Here is a 6,146-nt window from a genome sequence, read left to right as displayed (position 1 = left end):
CCAACCAAGCATTTTGTCAAATACTTGGAAGGCATAAAAGGAAAGCATAGTAAATGTGCAAGAATAATAAATCTACTAACTACCAATTGCAAGAAAAGTAAATCAACAACTCAAATCTTCAATAAAAGAAACATCAACATCAAATTGCATTAAAAGAGATCTAAATCCAACATGAGCATCCATGAACATAAAAGAGAGCATAAAAGGAAAATTAACACTACAAACCATGAGAATCAAAGAGTAGAAGCAAGAATTCACAAAGGAGATGAGATGAAATCATGAAATTGGACCTAGATCTAAGATGGAAATATCCTAAGAACCCTAATTCTAGAGAGAAGAGGGAGCTTCTCTTTCTAAAAACTAACCTACATGATGCTATACTACAAACAATTGCTCCCCCCTTGCCCAAGCTTGAATTCTGCATGAAATAGCATCATAAATGAGTTGGATTGGGCCCAAAATAAGCTAGAAATTGCCCCCAACGAGTTGCTTAAAGTGGACCCACGCTGCCCCATCAGCGCGCACACGTACAGTGCACGTGTGCATCCTTAGACGTCAGGCAACTATGGAAAATTTTATATCATTTTGAAGCCCCGAATGTTAGCTTTCCAACGCAACTAGAACCGCCTCATTTGGATCTTTGTAGATCATGTTATGATCAATTGAGTGCGAAGAGGTCAGGCTTGACAGCTTTAGGGTTCCTTCATTTCTTCATGAGTTCTCCAACTTTGCATGCTTCTCTCCTCACTTCTTCCATCCAATACTTGCCTTATGAACCTGAAATCACTCAACAAATACATCAAGGCATCGAATGGAATTAAAGTGAATTGAATTTATCTATTTTAAGGCCTAAAAAACATGTTTTCACATTTAAGCACAAATCAAGGGAGAATTACAAAACCATGCTATTTCATTGAATAAATATGGGAAAAGGTGATAAAATTCCCCAAATTGGGGTCACAATGTGGGCTAGACAGAGGATGTTTAAAAGCTCGATTAGGTAACACATATGAGGCTCCAATCCCACAATGAAGTAACTGTAATGTACTGGATTCTCGTAGACGTAAGGATCCTCGAACTCATAGAATATCACGCCCGTCTCCATCTGAAGGGGAGGAAGGGAGAGAAGGGGGTAAGAACTGGGGAGTTCTTAGTAGGGTTGGGGTTATTAGTTATATTCATTTATTCAGTTTCAATTAGCAGACGAATAATAGAATACGGTGAAGTAGTAAACAGAAGTTAAAAATAGACAGAGAGAATAGAGAAAACAGCAAGCAGAACACAAATAGAAGAATACAAGAAGGTAAAACACATATATAGCACACAAGCAGACAAACCTATAGAAATAGATCACACACAAAAAGGAATGTCTAGCCCTAGTACAGGCCATGAGCTCATGTGTCGGTTAGCACCTGCATTCCCGACATTTATCCGGTCACGAGTTCACGATTTCCCGGATACAATTTTCCATTCAAATAAATGCGCATATAATTATTAGCATCTCTATTAAGACAGCCTCTGCTTTCTACTCGCAGAAAATATACTCTTGGGAACGGAAAATTGCTGTAGGTATCCTAGTTTCCCTACCGAAGCTTTTTAAGCAATAGATAAATAAAGAGTAAACACCCAACCCGGTCCCTATCCATTTTAAATTCGGAGAAGGCGACCCCTCACCATAAAAGTCACCCACGCCGGTCCCTATCCGTGCATAAAATAACCCATCGTGCCCCCTCCATATCCCCCGTCCAAAGTTGACGGAAAAGTTTGATGTGGCACTTACCATTGCTGATCTAGTAGTTAGTTCAGAGTTAAGTGTCAACCTGGATTAGGGTAAATGGACAGGGGTCGATTTGTCTCCCTTTCACATTCAAAAACGACGCCGTTGCTAGGTTAAGAAGGAGAAAACATTTACTTCATCTTCTGGTTCCCCAACCTAGTAAGTTATTGAGTTATCCCACTGAGTAGTCTTATAATGAAGCTTATATTGCATCTACAATTCCAAGTTGATGGGAGAGAAAATGTCATGAAATTTTGTATGGATGCATTATCTAAGGAATATGTTTTTTCTTCTTTTCATCAAATTGATTTTCATAAGAAAACCAACTGGTGCTTTAAGGTTGACAAGTTGTATGATTGAGTTCTCATCATTGATGGAAATGTCCATTTTTGTGTAAATATTACTCTGCAAGAAATGGGGATTAAGGCTTAAATGAATTGAATGATCTTTGATGTTAACTTGCTGATCAGGGAGTTTAGTTAGTCGCTATGTTTGACCTCTTATACTTGGTAGAACCCTTCACATTGACTCTGGGAAGCTCCAAGGTGTGAGGGAAAAAATGAAAAAAAATCTTAAAATGAACGATTTGAAGCAAATTTTCTTGGTTAAATGCTCCTAATTTGATTTCTAATAATTAATTGTCATAAAGGTTTGCAGGTTTCCTAAATAGCAGTCAAACCAAATGACTTTGTAGTGGCCATTATGCTAAGGTTTTAGACATTCATGGATTTTAAGATTCAAAACAGCTATTAAACAATGCCATATAAGATTCTTATGCAAAATCTTGTATTCATGTCCCATGAATTTGCCATTTTTTTTCACCTTATTTTCCAGGGAATCAACAATTGATTCTAGCTTCTGTCATACGTCATCTGGACCACAAAAATGTCTTACATGATCCCCACCTTAAAGCTAGCATTATTCAAGTTGCAACATCTTTGGCTGTGCAAATTAGAATTGAGAGAGGATCGATAGAATTTGGTTTTGTTGATGACCTTTGCAGGCATCTTAGAAAAAGCCTTCAAGCCTCTGGAGAATTTGTTGGAGAGCAAGAGCTGAACTCAAATATCTTGCTCCAAATCTCTATTGAGGAATGCTTACTAAAATTTTCCAAGCACTAGGTTCATGAATGTGCATTCTTTGGCCTAGAAAATTATTTTACAATTAGTTAGATCTCTCGGCTTCCAACAACTAAACTGCTTCATTTTCTATAACTAGGTCTCTGATGTACGGCCACTGCTCGACTTAATGGCCATAACCTTAGAAAATTTGCTGTCTGGTGTTCTTGCTAGAGCAAGCATTGGATCACTTATAATCCTTGCTTGAGTGGTCACCGTAGCATTGCCATCTTTGCATTCACAGCAGGTGAAAGGAATTCATTGTGTGCATTTTTCAATCTGAAGCTTAGTGATCATTATATATGATTTTCATATTGATTGAATTGTTAGTAATAGGAAACCTGTTGTTTTTTTCCTGGAATATATCCATTAACAAAGTTTTATGCTTCCTTCTAGGCATTTCAAGAAGTGCTTCTTAGGCAACTCATAAAAGCAATGCTGCATTCAAATCTGGAGACTTCAGTCGGAACTAGGAAACGTTTCTTCCTTCTTAACCTAGTAACGGCGTCATTTTTGAATGTGACAGGGGACAAATCGACCTTGTCCATTTACTCTAATCCAAGTTGGCACTTAACTCTGGACTAACTGCCAGATCAGTGCTGATAAGTGTCACATCAAACTTTTTTGTCAACTTTAGATGGGGGATACAAGAGAGGGGGCGCGATGGGTTATTTTAGGTACGGACAGGGACCGGCGTGGGTGACTTTTATGGTAAGGGGTCGCCTTGTCCGAATTTGAAATGGACAAGGACCGGATTGAGTGTTTACTCGATAAATAAACAAACATCTCTTGGGTTGCTTTAAGCAACAAATAAATAAACAATATCTCTTGGGTTGCCTCAAGCAACAAATAACTTTTCAATAAGTCCTCTGCTCTTAGTCCCTTTACTCTGCTCTGATTTTTCTGTTTAACATGTGTATTTAAAGCTTATGTAAATTTTGGTATGAATAGTTAGCCTGTCCGAAGTATAGGTTCATTAAGTCTATACTGAAATAGTTTAACATTTCATATAAATCCTAACCCTAGTCGCAACTCAAGGTCTAACTATGTTGCCCTAGTTCGTTTGCTATTCTCTGTCTGTTTTTCTATCGTTAAAACTTTACAGACTTTTCTTTAGTTTTTATCTTTTCTTTATCTTTTTATCTTTCTTTTATCTTTGCCTCACTAATATGTTCTTACCACTCCCTAAGTATTTTATGAAGGTAATTATGAGATTCTGCGCTTAAAGTTGTCTTTATAAAGATTTTACAGAAAACTGTCTTTTCTGTATTATTTTATTATTTTTATTAAAATATTATTTTTAATTAAATATTATTATTTAATACTTTATTATTATTTATTATTTTATCATTAAATTTTTTAAAATTACCCCACTTTAATTTTTAACCTTTAAAATTTACTTTTTACCACCCGTAACTTTTAATATTTCTACTTTAACCACCCTAACTTTCAGAAATTACCAAATAACCGCTCAAACAGCAAAAATTTTACTTTCTTGCCCTTTTAAAGATCTAAAGCCTGTTCTTCATTGTTCTTCATCACACTCAAAGTGTTATTCGTGTTCTTCGTAAATTCTTCAGATTCTTTCTCTGTTTTTACCCGTTTTTCAGCCTTTTCAGCAACCGATTTTTACGATAATTCATAATAAATTCCCAGCCACTAAAACCCTATCTTTTTCACATGATTTTAACACAAATTGAACCTCAATTTAAGCTGTAGGGTTTTGGTTTCCAACTGCACTCAAGAACACAAATTCATAGCTTGAATTTCATCAAATTTTCAACAAGAATCACTCATATAAATCATCAACTTCAAGCATAGCCAAACCATATCATAATCACACAACTCAAAAACAATCAATCAAGATTAATTTTGTCAAACCCTACCTGGTTTTACTGCTCCTAATTCGGTTATACTTTCAGGTGGTCCTTAAGCACTTTTTCCTTCTAAATCACATCAAGAACAACTTTAAATTCAAAAACCCTCAACTGATCGAATCTCACTCAGCATGTTAGGAAGGGATTTCACACCTTAAAATTTCTGGAAATTAACATTTCTTGGCCCTCGAGTCAAGTTAAGCATGATTCCTAAGGAAGAACATCAAGAAAACACATGTTTAAGCATGTTTCCTTGAAACCGAAGCAAAAGGGAGATGGTGCAGCCAAATCACCTTGATTCCAGCCTTGATAAGTCATATTATCATGTAGAGAAAGAAGAGAGAATCATTTTGGTCGGATTGGAATTTTGATTTGAGTTTTAGTTCAGTAGAAATCAAGCTTTGAAGATTTGGAACTAAAAACTTTTCTCTCTTTTTCTCTCTTGGAAATTTTGGCCACAAGGAGAAAATGAACCAGCCTTGGGGGTTTTGGGGGTTTAGGGTGAGTTGTGATTGGTTGGCTTGGAGGTGGGTTAAAATAATATTAAAATATCTCAAGTGTATAACTACTAAAAGTAGATGTATCGGAACACTTGTAAAAACATCTCTAAAAATTATTGTCTGAGCTACTAGCATAAATGACACTAGTAACATATTTATTATGATAATAAAACATGTATAATGAGACCTTAGCATTGCTAAAGTCATCAGAGAGTGCTGGTGCTAAGCTGCACCAGTAAATTGTGAACCCGGTTAAACCGATTTTCTGTTTTTAACTAAAACTGATCAGGTAACCTTATAATATCATTCAAGAAGTTTCTAATACTAATATAATGATAATATTATCCGATTACCTCTCTTCTCTCATGAATCGAGTCTGGTTCATCAAACTGAGACTATTTACGAAAAACAGAATTAAAACTCCTAACCGATACGGTTCAAAAACTAGGTTCTTCGTGACTGCGTTATCGAGCTTGCCGCAAAAAAGGTTTGATGCGCGTGGAAACTTGTCTCATAACAAATTTCCTTCGGCAAGTGTACCAAATTTGTCGTCAAGTAAAAACTCACAATAGAGTGAGGTCGAATCCCACAAGGATTGATTGATCAAGCAACTTTAATTAGAGGAATGTTCTAGTTGAGCAGATCAGAATTTGAAGTGAGAATTGCAGAAAATAAAATGGCGGGAAAGTAAATGGCAGAAAAAGTAAATGCTAGAATTAAAGAACTGAAAGTAAATGACTGAAAGTAAATTGCAGAATTGTAAATTGGAATGGGGGAATTGCTCATAAGAGTAAATAACAGAAAATAGAGAGAATGGGTAAGATCAGAAATGGGGAGTTCATTGGAATCAGGAGATGTTGCATTCTCCGGATCA

General features: G+C 36.0%; 1 long non-coding RNA gene across 1 annotated transcript; it reads left to right on the top strand.

The window, feature by feature from the left end:
• Window positions 2,894–3,322, top strand: LOC110264631. The gene is made up of 2 exons (XR_002350803.1): window positions 2,894–3,142; window positions 3,292–3,322. It is a non-coding gene; the product is annotated as an uncharacterized LOC110264631 (long non-coding RNA).

The sequence above is a fragment of the Arachis ipaensis genome, chromosome B07 (assembly GCF_000816755.2).
Source record: "Arachis ipaensis cultivar K30076 chromosome B07, Araip1.1, whole genome shotgun sequence".
NCBI lineage: Eukaryota > Viridiplantae > Streptophyta > Magnoliopsida > Fabales > Fabaceae > Arachis > Arachis ipaensis.
This window is presented reverse-complemented; position numbering and strand designations above follow the sequence as displayed.